This window comes from Lepus europaeus, chromosome 8 (genome assembly GCF_033115175.1).
Source record: "Lepus europaeus isolate LE1 chromosome 8, mLepTim1.pri, whole genome shotgun sequence".
Classification (NCBI taxonomy): Eukaryota; Metazoa; Chordata; class Mammalia; order Lagomorpha; family Leporidae; genus Lepus; species Lepus europaeus.
The window spans coordinates 23,386,614-23,405,792 of NC_084834.1; the positions used below are offsets into that span (position 1 = coordinate 23,386,614).

The following is a 19,179-nucleotide window of genomic DNA, read 5'->3' on the forward strand; positions in this document are numbered from 1 at the left end:
TCTAACGATGCTCACTTTCACCCATCATTGATTGCTAAGTTGGTGGAGCTTGCATCCGGCTTCCCTGTTTCATGTTAGGAACCTTTTTCCGAATGTCAAAGATGCCCTTATGTGGTGTTCACTTTCATTTTCTTTATGTGCTTATGCTTCTGTTCTGGTATTCTCTCCTGCTTTTTCAAGTTGCTACTAATTTTGGAAAGTTAATTTTTAAAATTTTTATTAATACAGAGAGAACAGATTTCATGTATTGTGTAGGTACAGTTCTAAGATAAGTCTACTTCCCTCCCTCCCTCCTTCTTTTCTTCAGTCCTCCTCCTTCCTTCCTGTTTTTTTTTTCTTTTTACTTTTTGCAAAAATATAATTTCAGTCCACTTTATAATCACAGGCTTAGTGTACCTCTAACCACATTTATTCAACAAGTAGAAACACAAAAAAGACCACAGTTCACAGGAATACTGTAAACAAGAGTAAAACAACAATCAGATCTCAAGATGTCTGTTTTGTTTCTAATCATTCTTTTGTATTCTATATTAGAATACAAAAGCCCTTATGGGACTGGCTTATTTCTAGCTTCCAGTTGCATTCATTTTGTTGTGAAAGACAGGATTTAATTCCTTTTTTTATGGCTGAGTAGTATTCCATAGTATATATATTTCACATTTTTTGAATCCAGTCGTTGGTTGATTGACATCTGGGTTGATTCCATAACCTTAGCTATTGTGAATTGAGCTGCAATAAACATGGGGGTACAAATAACTCTTTCATATGCTGATTTCATTTCATTTGGGTAAATTCCCAAGAGTGGAATGGCTGGGTCATATGGTAAATCTATTTTCAAATTTCTGAGTGATCTCCATTCTGTTTTATATAATGGTTGTACTAGCTTACATCCCCACCAACAGTGTATTAGGGTATCTTTTCCCCCAGATCCTCACCAGAATTTATTGTTTTTTGAATTTTGGATGATGGCCATTCTAACTGGGGTGGGGTGAAACCTCATGGTGGTTTTTATTTGCATTTCCCTGATGGTTAGTTATCCTGAGCATTTTTTTCATGTGTTTGTTGGACATTTGAATTTCCTCCTTTGAAAAATGCCTGTTCACATCCTTTGCCCATTTCTGAACTGGATTGTTTGTTTTGTTGTTGTTGAGTTTCTTGAGCTTTTTATAGATCATGGATATTAATCCTTTGTCTGCTGTATAGTTCGCAAATATTTTCTCCAGTTCTGTTGGTTGCATCTTCATTTTGTTAAATGTTTCATTTTCTGTCTCAGTTATGGGTCTGTTTAGGTTTTCTATGTCTTCCTGGTTCAATTTAGGTAGGTTGCATGTGTCCAGGAATCTGTCCATTTCTGATAGATTTCCCTGTTTGCTGGCATAAAAGTCCTTGTAGTAATTTCTGATGATTCTTTTTTTTCTGTGGTGTCTGTTGTTATGTTTCCTTTTTCATCTCTGATTTTATTGATTTGGGTCTTTTCTCTTCTTTTTTTAGTTAGTTGGGCCAATGGGGTGTCAATTTTGTTTATTTTTTCAAAAAACCAGCTCCTCGTTTGGCTGATTTTTTTGTAATTTTTTTTTGGATTCGATCCTGTTGATTTCTTCTCTGATTTTAATTATTTCTCTTCTGCTAGATTTGGGTCTGGTTTGCTGCAGATTTTCTATCCTTGGGTATGATGAAATAGAATAAAATAATTATGAAAGATAAAAATTATGAAATTCTGATAAACACAGAACCATTAAATCTTTTTGTCAAAGGAGAGTCTCTACTGAAACATTAGAGAAGTGTGTGAGTAGTATCACTTAGGGACTAAGCAATTGATGATGACTGATGTTTTATTCAAGTTGTTTATCCAAAGGGAACATATTTCCCTGTCAGACTTCCAGAAAATGCTTGGAAAAGAGCCTTGCTGATTCTTGTAAGATTGGTACAATTCTGACTTCTTATGAACCTGCCTACTCTGAGTATCCAAAATGTGTATATAAAATGGGTATATTTCTTTTAGGAAGAACTGATAACACAGTGTTTTTCATATTATACTGGTGATTATTACAGTCTTGCAAGATTGGGCCCCTGCTGCATTGAGTTGTGCAAATCCCTATTCGGTGGAGGTGAGGATATATGGTTGAGAGTAGGGTGTCATCAAAACAAAGAACAGATTCTGTCCAATGATCTTGTTACCTCTTGTTTTTGTTACGTAACTGAATATTGATATTAACCCTTATGTTCTTGAGCTCTTTGCTGTTGACGAACAGACTTCTTGAGTTTTCTGGGTGGCCTGGGTCTTTGATGTGACAGTGAAATGACAGCAGCAACACTGGGCCAAAGACACCTGAACAACACTGCAACCCAGTTTGTGGTGCCCTCCTGTGGACTGATAAATAAATCCTCTTACTCTGCCCCATAAAGTGACGTTTTGGTGACACTTCCATGGAGAATAGGCCACCAAGATCAGGCCTCCCAGTGCGAGACTTCATCCTGAGAAATTTCACATGGTTATGAAGCAATTTAATTTTTTTACAAGTAAAGTTTCCGTTTTCCATTCTTGAGCTGTTTTACACATGTTACTTGGAGCCATTCTTTTTCATTTAGGCTCATGGGTGCTGCCACTGTACTTAGCCCAGGTTGAAGTGAGCAACAATCCAGAACGCGGATGCACAAACAGATTCAACTGCATTTGGCTCCAAGGTCATCAATCATACCGCTGACATTGGTTCCAAGGGAAGGATATATTCCCACTGAAAAGATGTGTGCATCATCTTCTAATGTCCTTGAGATTGGACTTGGGTATTGGGAAGGTGATGCAGGTTGGTCATGTTCCATGGAACATTCATATTCTTTGACGAGCGACTTGCCTCTGGGCTCCTGGGAGCAGTTTCTAGCAGAATGGAGAGCAGAGAGAATCATAATTATGTCTCAGCCTGGGTTCATCACCCAGTGGGGACCTGTATTTCTACATGTGCCCTTATAAATCTTGTAGCTAAATCAGGGTTGCAAGTATAAAACCCAGTTCCCTAGGGAACTTTTTAATATAAACCAAAGTCTGGTTTAGGTTAATTTGAAAACAAACTTTGTGAAATTTATTTACTCATGGTAATTGTAGATTTAGAACAAATTCTTATTTATTTTATATGACACTAAAAACAACGCCAAATGAATAATAGTAGAAACATACCTCCTACATCTTATGATACAGAGATAACATTCTTATAAATTTATGTCTATGAAAATGCAGTTGAGAAGTTGGTAAAATAGTCATAGGAAGCCTGGTGTTTCTGAGCAATGCTTCCATCATCATTTTGTTTGGTTTTACTTTCCAACTAAATAAGATTTTTACCTTCTTAGAGTGTATACCTGTGAAGAGGTAAAGTAGCGGAAATATGACAAATTTGTCCATAATGGTTGTTGTCATGTCCTAGGGCAACAATAACACTTGTTTACCAGTTAGCCAACTGCCTCCGTTGGATTTAGTACAGTTAAGTCCTGAGCAGGTAATATTCTGGAGTAAACCTCATAAGTAGCTCTACCAACTTCCTCACTCTCCTCAAAGGAAGAGATTCCGTGTGCTCAGCATTGTGGGCACCAGGGGCTACTTCAGGATCTGGATTATCTGATGCTACCTGTCAAAATTCAGACAGTGACATATTGCTCATAATTAAAAAGAGAGGACCCTGTTGCAGTATAGCCACTGGCTAGGATCTTGGCAATTCAAGCTCTGTAGCTGCACGTTTAACTACAGATTTTTTTTTATATTGATCAGTTGATTTTCAATTTAAAACTCTGAATTTGAATCACAGAATAAGTTACAGGAAGCTGTTCATAAAAACTGTATTGTCTGTAGATGATTCTTAGGAATCAATAGAATCCCACAAAGGGATAATGGAGACTCAGGGGTCAACAAATGCCATGTGACCTGAAGCCAAGCAAACAAACAAAAACTCGCATTTTCTGGAAAAAGGTGACTGCATTTGTTGACTCATTTCGGTTGTGATTCTGCTTCTTAGTTTAGGTCAGAGGGTTACCAGGAACCTTTCCAGAGGCACATATGTTAAACTTAGGGAATAAGGTCATACATCTGTGGAATTCAAGATTTAGTGGGGGGAGTATTTGTCTCATGTCAGAGTCTTTGTAGGTAGTGACAGTTTTTGGCACATACTCTCTCAGCTTTAGTATTCTTTCTGTCTGCATCAAGTGATGCTTACTCCTCAAACCAGAGGAAGCTATTTAGAGCTAAAGGGATGCTCTTATACCCAGCATCACGTAACCAATACAGATGTGTGTTCCATTCACATCATCAGAAAAGGCCTGTGAGGCTGGTGCTGTGGCGTAGTGGGTAAAGCTGCCGCCTGCAGTGCCGGCATCTCATATGGGCACCGGTTCAAGTCCCGGCTGATCCACTTCCAATCTCTCTCTCTGCTGTGGCCTGGGAAAGCAGTGGAAGATGGCCCAGGTCCTTGGGCCCCTGCACCTGTGTGGGAGACCAGGAAGAAGCTCCTGGCTCCTGGCTTCGGATCAGTGCAATTCTGGCTGTTGTGGGCAATTGGGGAGTGAACCAGCAGATGGAAAACCTCTCTCTCTCTCTCTGCCTCTCTTTCTCTCTCTGTGTAACTCTGACTTTCAAATAAATAAATAAATCTTTAAAAAAGAAAAGGCCTGGGTAAGCAAATTTATGGTATTCATGATATGCTTCCATTTTTTAAAAAATTATTTATTTGAAAGGCAGAATCACACACACACAGAGATAGATAGATAGATAAATAATTGAGAGAGAGAAAGAGAGACAGAGACAGAGAGAGAGATTTTCTACTCCCTGGTTCACTCTCCAGATGGCCCCAATGCCTGGAGCTGGGCCAAGCCAAAGCCAGGAGCCTGGAGCTTCATCCAGGTTTCCCCCATGGGTGCAGGAGCCCAAGGACTTGGGTCATCTTCTGCTTTCTTCCAAGGCACATTGTCAGGGAGCTGGATCAGAAGTGGAGCAGCTGGGACTCCAGTTGTTGCTCGTTTGTGATGCTGGCACTGGAGGTGGTGGCCTAGCCCGCTGTGCCACAACACTAGCCCCTGATGTGCTTTTACTCTTCAGTATGCTACTAATGTTGGAGAAGTGTTTTTTGTTCGAGTGTTCTTTTTTTTTTTAAATTTTGATTCGTTGAAAAGTAGAGAGACAGAAGCAGACAACCGTGTGCAGGTTCACTCCCCCAATGCCTGCAATAGTCGGGACCAGGCCAGGCTGAAGTGAAGAACCCAGAACTCCATTTCCCATGTGGGTGGCAGAGCCGTAGCTACTAGAGCTGTAACCCGGTGCCTCCCAGGGCGCCCATTAGCAGGAAACTGCAAGCAGAGTGCAGCTGGAACTCTAACCCAGGCACTCTGATGTGGGATGTGGGCATTCCAAGAGGTGTCTCAGTCTCTACACCAAATGCCTGCCCTTGTCTGAGCTTTTTCTTTAGTTCTTTTTTTGATTTCGAACTTTTAATGTATTTCATTTCCAAATTTATTTCCTAATTTCAATATGTGCTAAGAGCCCTATGCAAAAAGGATGTAGGAAGAATGCTGTAAATGAGTGAGACAGAAGAAATATAAAAGAGTTTGCATATGAAAAATTTCAGTCTTAGTCTAATATACATTAAAATAAAAAAAATTTCCTGTCAAATTATCCAAGGTAAAAAATAAAATAAAAGATTATTGGCAAGGCTGTGATGCTGGGGACATTCCTTTTTTTTTTAAATATTTATTTATTTATTTGAAAGAGCTAGAGGGAGAGAGGGAGACACACACACACAAACACAAAGAGAAAGGCAGAGAGAGAGAGAGAGAGAGAGAGAGAGAGAGAGAGATCATGTACTGGTTAACTCCTCAATGGCTGAAATGACCAAAGCCAGAAGCTAGGAGCTTTATTCAGGTCTTCCAAGTGGATGTAGAGGCCCAATCACTTGGGCCATCTTCTGCTGATTTTCCCAGGTTACTAACAGGGAGCTGGATTGGAAGCAGAGAAGTGAGGCCAGGAACCTGTGACAGCAGCCCTACTGGAGACATTTGGTTGTACAACTGTTGGAGTGCGTATCACAGGAGAGACAGAAAGTCCATGGTGGGCAGGGGGTGTGGGGCCAAGACTGCAAACACCAGGGAGGGGCTGGCGCTGTGGTGTCGCGGGTAAAGCTGCTGCCTGCGGTGCCAGCATCCCATGTGGGCGCCAGTTTGAGTCCTGGCTGCTTCACTTCCAATCCAACTCTCTGCTATGGCCTGGGAAAGCAGTAGAAAATAGTCCAAGTCCTTGGGCCCCTGCACTCGCGTGGGAGACCTGGAAGAAACTCCTAGCTCCTAACTTTGGATTGGTACAGCTCCGGCTGTTGCAGCCAAATTGGGAGTGAACCAGTGGATGGCAGACCTCTCTCTCTCTGCCTCTCCTTCTCTGTGTAACTCTGCCTTTCAAATAAATAAATAATTTTTTTTAAGGATGCTGTATTCTCCCCACTCTGTTCTGGAGATCTACACATGTTGGCATATAAGCTCTTTCTTATCCTCTAGTGCTTTACAGTACTCCAATTGATGAATCTGCAATCACTGATTTTCCCATTCTCCCTCTGATGGGGAATTAGATGTCTTCCAAATTCGTGTTATTACAACAAAGCTACTGTGAGCATCTTTGAATATAGAGCTCTTCAGGAACTTCATGGAAAATGTATATTAAGAAAAACTGCATAGATTTCAAAATTTTCTTTTCTTTTCTTTTTAAGATTTTATTTATTTATTTGAGAGGCAGCATTACAGACAGAGAGGGAGAGACAGAGAGAAAGGTCCTCCATCCGCTCATTCACTCCCCAGATGGCTGCAATGACTGGAGCTGGGCTAATCTGAAGCCAGGAGCCAGGAGCTTCTTCTGGGTCTTTAACGTGAGTGCAAGAGCCCAGGCACTTGGGCATCTTCCACTGCTTTCCCAGGCCATAAGCAGAGAGCTGGATCGGAAGAAGAGAAGCTGAGACAGTGCCCATATGGGATGGCGGTGCCACAGGCATAGGCTTAGCCTACTACGCCACAGTGCCCGCCCTCACAGTTTACTTTTCATACCAAAATAAGCTTACCTTTCATTCCATTTTCTAGCACATCTTTGGAAGTTCTCTCATGTGTCTTCTAGTACACACTTGAGAGACTTTTTCCAGCAGAGGAGCAGGGGAACAGAATTGCCGAGTCATGGTGTAAGTGCTAGGTGGTCCAGGCTGCTCTCAGAGTGGCTGTGCTGATGGAAAGCTCCGCACCTACATCCTTACACTCAGCATTGCAGGTGTATATTTTTACCAATTTGATGGTTGTGAATGACTCATTGATTTTTTTAAAATCACCAATGAAAAGTGAAGCTTATAGTAGTTACTGTTTATTGGCCACTCAATTTCTTCTTAAGCAAATTGCCTGGCTTTCTCTATTTTTTATTTTTTGTCATGCTCTTTATTGGTTTGTAGATCTTCTTGATGTATCCTTGATATCATGTTTTAAAAAATTAATGAAAGGGAGGCATTTGGTGCAGTGGTTAAGATACTTGGTCTGCCATATCCTGTATCAGTGCCTGGGTTCGAGTCCCAGCTCCACTTCTGATTCCAGGTTCCTGCTAATGTGCACTCTGGCAGGAGGGCAGCAGATGATGGTTCAAGTACTTGGGTCCCTACCACACGCATGGGAGACCTGGAGGGAGTTCTGAGTTCCTGGCTTTCGGTCTGCTTCAGCCCCAGCTGTTGCAGGCATTTGACTAGTCAACCAGCACATAGCAGCTCTCTGTCTCTCTGTCTTTTAAAACAAATAATAAAAAAAGATGAAATGAATTTCACATAAATTCACTCCTTCTGTATCTTGGTTTTTTTTTTGTTTTTTTTTTTTTTTTTGATTTATTTTATGGGGCTGGTGCTGTGGCTCACTTGGTTAATCGTCCGCCTGCGGCGCCAGCATCCCATATGGGGGCCGGATTCTAGTCCTGGCTGCTCCTCTTCCAGTCCTGTTCTCAGCTGTGGCCCGGGAAGGCAGTGGAGGATGGCCCAAGTGCTTGGGCCCTGCACCCGCATGGGAGACCAGGAGGAGGCACCCGGCTCCTGGCTTCGGATCCCGTAGTGGCCATTTTGGGGGTGAACCAATGGAAGGAAGACTTTTCTCTCTGTCTCTCTCACTGTCTGACTCTATCTGTCAAATAATAAATAAAAAGATTGATTTTATTTATTTGAAAGACAGAGTTACAGAGAGAGGTAGAGACAGAGAGAGAAGTCTTCCATCTGCTGATTCACTCCCCAGATGACCACAATAGCCAGAGCTGTGCTGATCCGAAGCCAGTAGCCAGGAGCTTCTTCCGGGTCTCCCACGTAGGTGCAGGGCCCGAGGACTTGGGCCATCCTCTACTATTTTCCCGGGCCACAGCAGAGAGCTGGATTGGAAGAGGAGCAGCCAGGACTAGAATTGGCACCCATATGGGATGCCGGTGCTTCAGGTCAGGGCTTTAACATGCTGTACCACACTGCCGGCCCCTGCATCTTGTTTTTTTAAAACTTTTCTTATGGTCTTTGTTCATCTAGAAATAATTATAATTTAGAGAAAATTATTATTTTATTTATAGTTTGTTTTCTTTGACATGTTTAAGAAATCTTTTCATAAGACAAGTATTTCTTAAAGAAATTTCTAGAATTCTTGCTTTTTGCATTTGTCTTTAATTATCTTGGAATTGATTTTTGTGTATGGTGTGAAGTAGGATTATAATTTTTTCCCAAAAGGATAGACAGCTCTCAACCAATAAATGATTCTTTTTGCATTTTTATGTATTTATCACATACAGGTTTTGGTGAGCAAACACTATGGCAATATCTTCAATGGCAAAGTGAATGTTCATGTCCATGTAGTTATTGGTATCCCCAAAGCAACTAAAATGGTAAATATAGATATTAAATTTGAATTCTATCTCTGTAAACAGAGCAAGGCAAAAAGAATGCTAACAAAATGAATCAGTTTGCAAAGTTGGTATTGAAATAAATACAATGGACAGAAATTCGGCATAGAAATATGAGCTGTCCATAGCAACTTCAAGTGGTAGGAAGGGCTGGAAAAGACTTTCCACTGGGCTCTGGAAATGCTCCTATGAGAATACAGTGAAGATCCTTAGTACTGCTAGTCTCAAGAGCTGAAATAAACAGATTGAAGGAAATACATTGAACAAAACAGTGAAGTGCTGTGTATGTGAAAGCCATTTCTTCTTGGGAAAAAGAGCCATCTGCATAAAGCCCTAGGATGTGGCTCACACAGTCACATTCCCCATCTGACTTTTCTCTTGCCCTCCCCTTTTGTAGAGGCTAAAAGTTAAAATAGTTACTTTTCTTAGACATCTTCTGCCTTGGTGGTCTGTGGCTCAGCTCTGGTCAGTGTTGCACCTGGACAACATTCCTTCCCATGCAAAAAGACAATGCTGGCTGGTGATAAGGCATTTGGCCTCTTCACCTTCTTCCTCCTGGGAAACTGGACATAGAATCTGTAGTGTAGAAGCTTCTTGAAATCTTAATGGAGTTGTGAGCTACTCTGGTAGCCCTGGTGTTTTAAGGACTTCTTATTGCCAGAGCCAAAATAAACCATACTGGGAAGGCTTTCTTTTTCTTTTTGAAGATTTATTTTATTTGAAAGGCAGAGAGAGAGAGAGAGAGAGAGAGCGCACTTCCATCTGTTGTTTCATTCCCCAAATAGTTGCAGCAACTGGAACTGGACCAGGCTGAAGCCAGGAGTCAGGAGCTTCTTTCTGGATCTTCCACAAGGGTGCAAGGGAGGCCCAAGTACTTGGGCCATCTTCTGCTTCTTTCTCAGGCTCATTAGCTGGATTGGAAGTGGAGCAGCCAGAACTTGAACTGGTGCTCACATGGGATGCCTGCGTCTCACCCACCACAATGTTGGCCCCAGGTTTTAATCTTTCCAATGCATTTGCCTCTACATGCACACCTACTTGACACAGTTTTGATCCCTCGTTCCATCATTTATTCCACATTGGTTATTATTGAAAACATTTACAGTAGGAGGCGTGTGTTAGTGAAGTGAGGGAGAAGGAAAAGAGGAAGGCGGCACATGCATCCGTGTATCAAGAATTTAATTTCTAGTAGGAGATATAAGACATGATCACAACAAGAAACCATTTATGATAGTGTCCCATGCAGCTACATATGGCCCCAAGGTCTCATCAGAGGAACTTATAGCAGACATGGAGGGTTCATTGTGGCTGTTCAGGTGCTACATGGACCTACTTGTGCACCAAACACTTTGTCTTGTGTGCTCCTAAAGTTACCTGAGGACTATTCTGTGGTTAGAGATGTTATATGGTGTATTTTCTATTACAAAGCAGCCCATAGAAAATTCCCTTTGGGGTTGCATTCATTTAAGAGATAGGACTGTTACATAGGATGGTCTCCTGTTGGATGGCTTCGGAAGAAACACAGAGCCAGCTGTCATTTTGTGCTATTGTCCTGTGCAGGCAATGTGTGAGAGACAGGTATGGAAAAGCACACCTGTAGCCAATGGTAAGGGCGAGTACATTAGCTCCCGGGATCTCGTTTTTCACTGTGGTCTCCCTCATTATGACTAATTTCTTGCTTACACTTTTGAGGAGCTCAAAAAAAAAAAATGCTTGCCTTTTGTTATGGTCTGGACGTGTCTGCCCTAGTTTGTATGTTGAAAGTTAATTGCCAACGTGATAGTATTTGGAGAGAGGGCCTTTAAGACGTGATTGAGTCGTAAGTGTGGAGCTCACGTGGATGAGATTAGGGCTCCTTATGAAAGGGCCTGAGGGCTTGGGTTCTTTCCCTGCCACCCCTTCTACTGCCTGAGGACACCATGTTTGTTTCCGGGAGGACTCAACAACAGGGAGCCATGTTGGAAGCCAAGAGCTGCACTCAGCAGACCTGCTACTGTCTGGATCTTGGGCTCCCCAGCCTCCACAGCCTTGAGGACTTAATTTCTGTTACTTATAAGGGATCTGATCTGTAGAGCAGTACAAGCAGGCTAAGATACTTTTTGCTCACAGATAGTTTTCTCTCTTGGTTGTAATTTAACCCAGATATAATCGAACTCCTTGAATGACTGGACAGTCCCAGATATAATTTTGGCAGGGAACAATCTGCCCGGTTTCTAGTTCTGTGACCCCAATGAATAAATTCTATAGCAAGGATGTGTGCTGTCTTCCTCCAATGTGTCCTTTGGTTTCTGGTCAAGGGCTGAAGACTGGTGGTAGGGGGTGGAGGGAACAAAATAAGGGCCTGGCCATGGAAGGGCCTCGCCCCAGTTCATCCTTGGCTTAAAGAACCTTCAAGGGCTGGTGCTGTGGTGTAGTAGGTTAAGCCTCCCCCTACGGTGCTGGTATCTCGTATGTTCTAGTCCCAGCTCTCCTCCTCTGATCTAGCTCTCTGCTATGACCTGGGAAAGCAGTGGAAGATGACACAAGTGCTTGGGCCCCTGCACCTGCATGGAAGACCTGGAAGAAGCTCCTGGCTTCAGATCAGCCCAGCTCTGGCCATTGCAGCCATTTTGGGAGTGAATTAACGGATAGAAGACCTCTCTCTCTCTCTCTCTCTCTCTCTCTCTCTCTCTCTCTCTCTTCCTCTCCCTGCTCTGTCTGTCTGTAACTCTGGCTCTTAAGTAATCGTTTTTTTTTTTTTTTTTTAAAGAACCTCTAAGAGGGTGGGTTAGGAGACATTTAGGATTGTCAGTTCTTGGATTTTGTTAGTGCTCCTAAGAGGGTATTATCAAGAGTTTTGCAGTTATCCTGGTCTTGGCTGATCAGTGTGGTTTGTGATTCAGGCTGTCCCATGGTCTATCCTCGGCACTTTCAATCTGACCAGACTTGGGCTGAGGCTGTAGCTGAGGCAATTGAAAGTGTCAGGGAGCAGGGCTGAGGTTAGGGGAAGCTTGCCAACTCATCGCTCTGGTGCTGGAATGCCTTCCGTGGAAACCCTCTGACTAAGCCTTCCGTATCATGCTTTGCTAAATAAACTTCTTAGACTGAGAGAGTTCACATATGGGAATAAGATGCCTCGGGTCTTTAAACTTTGATCTCTCATGCACAGAACACATTATGGGGTGATGTGGGTTCAGCCTGTTTGTGTTTTCCCACCTTTCTAGAACGTCATCTCTCCTGGTTAAAAAATGCCATGCTGACGCGAACAAGAGTTTGTGATAAAGATTTCCCGTCCCTACAACGACATTTAAGATGTTTCTGTTTCGGAGACTGGTGCTCTTGTCATTACCTCAGTGCAGTTTTCCTTGATATAAACAGAAAGGCTTTAAAAAATTCAATGAATTCCAGTGTTGGTTAGCATTAGTGTTGGCTCATTCTGAGAGTCATATTGACCTCAAAGTGGAAGTTTATCTTTTGAGGTTGCTATGACTTTGGGGAGGATAGATATTGGAAATTTCCATGGAGAATACTGCTTGGTTGACTTGTTTTTCTTCTCCATGATGTTAGAAGGAAAATCTCCCCGACCAGATGGCTTACTCTTCAGTGAAAGTGGTGGCCCACCTGCTGCGGTGCTGGTTTTACCCTCCAAGAGGGCGATTCATCTGGGATCCAGCCCTGGGATGGGAAGATGGTGGTTCTGCTGGCTTACAGGTGACATACCTAAGTCTCCAAGAGGACCAGGCAACATAGCCAAGTCCCCAGAAAATTATGTTGCTGGTGGGCTGTAGCAGTTGGGGAATGAGGGTAGGTTGGATTCCTGATTGCTAATTAAGTCCAAATCTACAATGCAAAAGCTGGGCTACATCAGGCTTGTTGAGTGCTTCTGACTCTGGTCTTTGAGACTAAGGATCAGGCTGAATGGTGAGAGCAAAAGCTGGTCTTGGTTCTCTCTCCCTTTTGGTAATCTGTCTATTAACATAGCAAAGACAAGGCCTGGTGCCATGGCTCAGTATGTTAAGCCGCTGCTGCCTGCTGTGCAGGTATCCCATGTGGGCATTTGTTAGAGTTCCGGCTGTTCCACTTCTGACCCAGCTCCCTGCTAATGTGCCTGGGAAAGGAACTGAGGGTGGCCCCTGCCTTGGTCCCTGCACAACTTGGGAGACCTGGAAGAGGCTCCTGGCTCCTGGCTTCAACCTGGCCCAGCCCCATCTATTTTAGCCATTTGGGGAGTGAACTAGCAGATGGAAGATCTCTTTCTTTCTTTCTTTCTTTCTTTCTTTCTTTCTTTCTTTCTTTCTTTCTTTCTTTCTTTCTTTCTTTCTGTTTGTCTCCCTTTCTCTGTAATTCTGACTTACCAATAAATCTTTGATATTCATTTTTTTCCTCCAAGACTTGAGTGGGATCTCCACCCTGGTTTCTTTATTGACCTGTTTCTTTAGTAATATCCTCTCTTTTGCTGTATTTCTGGTCTTCTCGCCCCAGACAGGTCTTCCCTACAGCTGATAAACATGTTCAAGTCCCCCTGTGTTAAGAAAGAAACATTACTCTCCCACACTTCTCACCATCCACCCATTCTTTCACAGCTGAGCTTCTTGGGGGTTGTCCACACTGAGTTTTTTCATTTTGTCGCCACAATGATTAGCCTTGCCTTGACCATTTCACTTAACAGTTCTGTCAAAGGTTATCATGACAGTCAAGTTTCCAAGCTGAGTAGATTCAGTGTTGGTCCTTTTTATTTGTTTTCCTCATGGCATTGAGCAGTTTATCACTCAATTTTTTTGGGGAAGGGAATCTTATTGAAGATAAATTATATAGACTAACAGGCAATTTAGCTTTTCTTTTAACATTAATTTTTATGCATTAGCATCGAATTTTTGGATTTATTTATTTATTGGAAAAGCAAAGTACCTGCAAGAGAGAGAGAAAGAGAGAGCGAGCGAGCGAGCGAGCTATTTTCCATCCCCAAGTAGCTGCATCAGACAGGGCTGGGCCAGGTGAAAGCCAGAAGCTGGGAACTCTATCTGGGTCTCTCACCTGGGTGGCAGAGGTCCAAGCAGCCTGGCCGTTCTCTGCTGTCCTCCCAAGTGCACTGGCTGAAAGCTAGATAGGAAATGGAGCATCCAGGACTCCAGCCAGCACTCTGACATTGCAAAGGGCAGCTTAACTGGCTGCACCATAATTCCAGCCTCTAAGATTAAAAGAAAATTCAGAGTGAGGGAGAGCAAGAGTAGGAGAGCATGTTCCCTTCCACTGGTTTACTCCCCAAACGCTCACAATGGCAGGGCTGGGTCGGAGCCAGAGCCGGGAGCCTGGGATGCCACCTTGATCTCCCATATGGGAGGCGAGCATCCAATTACCTGAGCCATTACCATTGCCTCCCAGCATCTGCATTAACAGAAAGTTGGAACCAGGATCCAGAGCCAGGAATCGAACCCAGGCACTCCGATGTGGGACACAGGCGTCTTAACCACCAGGCTAACCCTCTGCTCCATTCCCACAGGTACTAACTAATTGAACTTAAGATATTGAACACCAATCTGTTTAAAATAATAATGAACAGACTTTATAATTTAGAGCGGTTTCAGGTTTACAGGAAAATTGAATGGGAAGGCCCGAGAGTTCCCAGTTACTTCCTCGCTCCCTGCTCGTGGTCTCCTCTCTCATTCACCCCTTGCCATAGTGTAATTGTTCATTATAACTGATGACCAACACTGACATGTTGTTGTCATCCTACGTCCTTAGTTTCCATTAGGATTCACTCTGGGTTTGTCCCGTGCCCACCATTGAGTTTCCCAGTCCTAAGGATCCCCTGTGTGCCACCTTTTTATCCTTCCCCTTCCCACTCTACAGCAACCCCTGATCTTTTGACAGTCTCTAGAGTTTTGCTTTTTCCAGAATTTTATATAGTTGGAATCATACAGTGCATAGCCTTTTTTTTTTTTTTTTTTTTTTTTTTTTAGACAGGCAGAGTTAGTGAGAGAGAGAGAGACAGAGAGAAAGGTCTTCCTTCCGTTGGTTTACCCCCCAAATGGCCGCCACAGCCAGTGTGCTGTGCCGATCTGAAGCCAGGAGCCAGGTGTTTCTCCTGGTCTCCCATGGGGTGCAGGGCCCAAGCACTTGGGCCATCCTCCACTGCCCTCCCCGGGCCACAGCAGAGAGCTGGACTGGAAGAGGAGCGACTGGGACAGAATCCGGCACCCCAACTGGGACTAGAACCCGGGGTACCAACGCTGCAGGTGGAGGATTAGCTTAGTGAGCTGTGGCGCCATCCCATTGCATAGCCTTTAAAAAAATTATTTTAAAAACAATTTTACTAATATAAAGAGAACATATTTCATAGGTACAATTCTAAGTAGATAATCATAATTCTCTCTGTCCCCCTTCCCCTCCTCCACTTCCCCTCCTTCTTTCCTTTTTTTTCCTTTCTTGTTTGCAGAAACATAATTTCAGTCCACTCTATAATCACAGGCTTAATGTAGCACTAACCATAATATTCAACAAGTAAAAAGTAGGGAAACCAGAGTTCCACAGCAGTATAAACAAGGACTAAAACCAACAATCAAATCTCAAGATGTCCATTTCATTCTTATACATTTATTTTGTATTCTATATTAACTACCACATATCAGAGAAAACTTGATTTTTTTTTTTGAGAGGCTGGCTTCTTTCACTTAACATAGGCTTTTCACACTGGCTTCTTTCACTTAACATTTGAGTTCCTCCATGTCTTTTCTTTTTTTATTTTTTCTTATTTGTTCCTTTCTAATATAGAGTGTTTTATTAGGATTTCTTATCCATTTGTTTTTCTCTTTTCCTAATTTTTTTAGATTTATTTTATTTATTTGAAAAGCAGAGTGAGAGGGAGAGAGAGAGAGAAAGAGAGAGAGCACTTCCATCCACAGGTTCACTCCTCAAATGGCCGCAACAGCCAGAGCTGGGCAGATCCAAAGCCAGGAGCCAGGAACTTCTTCCAGGTCTTCCACATGGATGAGGGGCCCAAGCATTTGGGCCATCTTCTACTGCTTTCCCAGGCCATAACAGGGAGCTGGATCAGAAGTGGAGAAGCCGGGTCTCGAACTGGCGCCCATATGGGATACCGGCACTGCAGGCGGCGGCTCTACCCCCTATGCCACAGTGGCAGCCCTGAGAATTATTTTCTAATGTGCTTTCTGCTGTTGTGTGTCCTTGCCTGAATCCTCCTTCCTGAATCGCCCTTCCCCAGGGGGAGCACCTGCGAAGCTTCTGCTGATCTGCTGGGCCTTGCCTCATTCATCGTGTCCCTTACCAAGTCTTCCCTCATTCACATCTGTCTCCCTTTCTTTGCGGAGTTTTCTCTGCATTGGTGCCTCACCACCCTCCCCTGGTGTCTCTGGGCTTGTTGTTTATACCTGTGCCTCTCTTGTCGGCACTGCGAACTGATGCTGGCATTACAGGTGGGGGCTTAACATGCTGCACCACAATGCTGACTCCCTCCATTAACTTTTCAAAGACTCCTTACATGTATGGATTTAAAAATTTTTCACAAAAATAAATTTATCTTTTAATTCCTTTTTCCATGAAGTAAAATTTTAAAAATTTATTTGAATGATTGGGGAGGGAGAGAGGGAGAGAGAGATGGAGATGGAGATGGAGATGCAGATGGAGATGGAGATGGAGATGGAGATGGAGATGGAGATAGAGATAGAGATAGAGATAGAGATAGAGATAGAGATGGGGGGAGAGAGGGAGAGGGAAATGAGCAGTCCCCTTAGCTTGCTCTTCAATCTCCAAACGCCCACTATGACCAGGGCGAGGCCTGGGGCTGAAGGCAGGAGCTGGGACTCAATCCAGATCTCCCACTTGGTATCAGGAACTCAATTACTTGAGCCATCATTGCTACTTCCAGGGTCTGCATTATTGATAGGAAACTGGAGAGAGGATCAAATTTGTATGTAGAAAAGGTGAAAGAGGAAGTCAGGTCTGTACAGATGCCCTTCAGAAGAGGCATTAGAAGTTGATAATTCTCACTCCCTAGTAGTCATCTTTGTATTACTGTGCTGCCTGCCCATTCAACAGCAACAAAATAACTCAATGGTTATTTGTTGAATAAAATGGGAACTCCATTCTACCATCAGAATGTCCAACTGGAGAAAAGGCTTCCCAGGCCAACAAACTGTCCTGTATCTAAGTAATATTTGCTGAGGCCTATGGCAACTTACCCTGTGATGATAGCAAAGGAAGGTATAAGCCTTGTCATTTTATATCTGTCATCCAAAGGATGTTAACAATTGGCCTGTGACATGACATGTGGAACAAAGAACTCTCCTGAAGGGGCAGAGGGAGACATCTCAGTAATGTGTGGACCACTTTTGACATAAATAGAAATACTGAGGACAAATGTGAGGGAAGAGAAATATTGATGGTAAGAATGCATGGAGTATAAATATTTGTATTATGAATTCATTCATTTCCTGCACAGATCCTTATCAAGGATTGATCAATCTTGTATGTAAAAATTAGAGTGTTGGGAAAATGTGTATCCACTGATGACAGCAAGTGCAGATGTACTTTGTGTGAGTGTGTGTGTGTGTGTGTGTTACATGGAGATATTGTCACGTTACTTAATAAGCCCTTTTCTAGTTGTTGAGTCAAGACCATGATGGAGGCACAAACATTGCGGTACAGTGGGTTAAGTTACTACTTGCAGTGCCAGCATCTCATATTGAAGTGCCAGTTTGAGTTCCAACTATTCTGCTTCCACTTCAGCTTCCTGCTAATGCGCCTAGGACACCCAGATGGAGTTCTGGGCTCTTGGCTTTGGCCTGGCCCACCTTGGCCATTGTTGGAAGATTTCTTTCTCTCTGTGTCTCTCCCTCTCTCTCTGTCACTCTTGCTTTCAAATAAACAAAATTATTTTTTGTAGGGGTAGCGCTTTTTTTTGAAAGGTAGAGTTACAGAGAGGCAGAGGCAGAGAGAGAGAGATCTTTCATCCATTGATTCACTCGCTAGATGGCCGCAATGACAGGAGCTGGACCCATCCGAAGCCAGGAACCAGTAGCTTCTTCCAGGTCTCCCATATGGGTGCAGGGGCCCAAGGAACTGGGCCATCCTCCGCTGCTTTCCCAGGTGCATTAGCAGGGTGCTGGATTGGAAGCAGAGCAGCCGAGTCTCAAACCAGTGCCCATATGGGATGCTGACACTGCAGGCAGCAGCTTTACCTGGTATGCCACAGCACTGGGCTCCAAAATCTTTTTTTTTTTTATTTTTATTTTTTAAAACTATATAACATAATGGAAACTCAAGTGAATTTCTCTTTAGTCAGAAAGGTGTTTTATTTTATTCCTTTCTGATCTCTAAATTTATTATTACTTTCAACTATTTATATGCATTTTTAGTTTGAAAGAGAGATCGAGTTTGAGGGAGAGAGCGAGTGAGCAAGCTCTTCTTTCTATGCCTGTGAGAGCCAGGACTGGGCCAGGTCAAAGTCAGAAGCTGAGAACTCAGTTCAGGTCTCCCACAGGGGTGTCAGGTACCAAATTACTTGAGCCATTTCCTGCTGCCTTCCCGAATCTGCATTAGCAGGAAGCTGGAAGTGGGAGCTGGAGCTGGGTTCCATTTGGGATGCATGCATCTTAACCACTCAGGCCAAATGAGTGCCCCATGATCCTTAAATTTATACTTTTGACCACCCACAGGTGAACCCAGAACCAGAGATGACATTGACAGCTTGGAAAACCAGCGTGAATTGGTGTAAGTTTTGGTTTTTGAGGGGAATTAGCACTGTAATGTTGGATGTGTTCTTTCACTCACGAAGCATTTGCAAGATCTATTATGTGTGAGTTTAATCACATGTAAACATTGTGTAGAAGTAAAGCAAATTTGCTCCCTGCAAAAAATGGGCCCTGCTGTGGGAACCAGCCCAATGAGAAGGGACTGTGTTTCATTTTTCCAAGCATCACCAACAGAGCTGCTTATTCTCTGAGTCTGGAAGAGATCCAGTGGGATTTAGTTTTATGAGGTTTAATGTAAAGGTGTTGTATTTCATGAGATGAAATCATAACACAGTGGGTTGCAAGCATTTCGAGAGATTATTTTTTCAGAGCCTTGGCAAGCACCATCCTCTCGAGAATTTTGTGTCTAAAAAAGAAATACAGATCTTCTTTCATAGGATTGAAATGGTAACTAATCCTTAATCCTTTCGAGATGGCCAAGGTTTGAGTGGTCATGCTGGCTTGGAGTGCACATAGCAGGGCTGACCTCACCAGTTGGCCTGTTTGGATCTGACTTCCAGGGCATCAAACTCGGGG

The 19,179-nt window shown here is 43.1% G+C and overlaps 1 long non-coding RNA gene across 1 annotated transcript in view; it reads left to right on the forward strand.

Annotated features, from left to right (window-relative positions):
* LOC133765491 (uncharacterized) overlaps positions 1 to 19,179 on the forward strand; it is an 81,789-nt gene that overhangs the window by 17,486 nt on the left and 45,124 nt on the right. Inside the window, exons 3-4 of the long non-coding RNA XR_009866601.1 lie at positions 12,461 to 12,604; positions 18,568 to 18,622. This is a non-coding gene — a long non-coding RNA (uncharacterized LOC133765491). The remainder of the gene's footprint in view (positions 1 to 12,460; positions 12,605 to 18,567; positions 18,623 to 19,179) is intronic.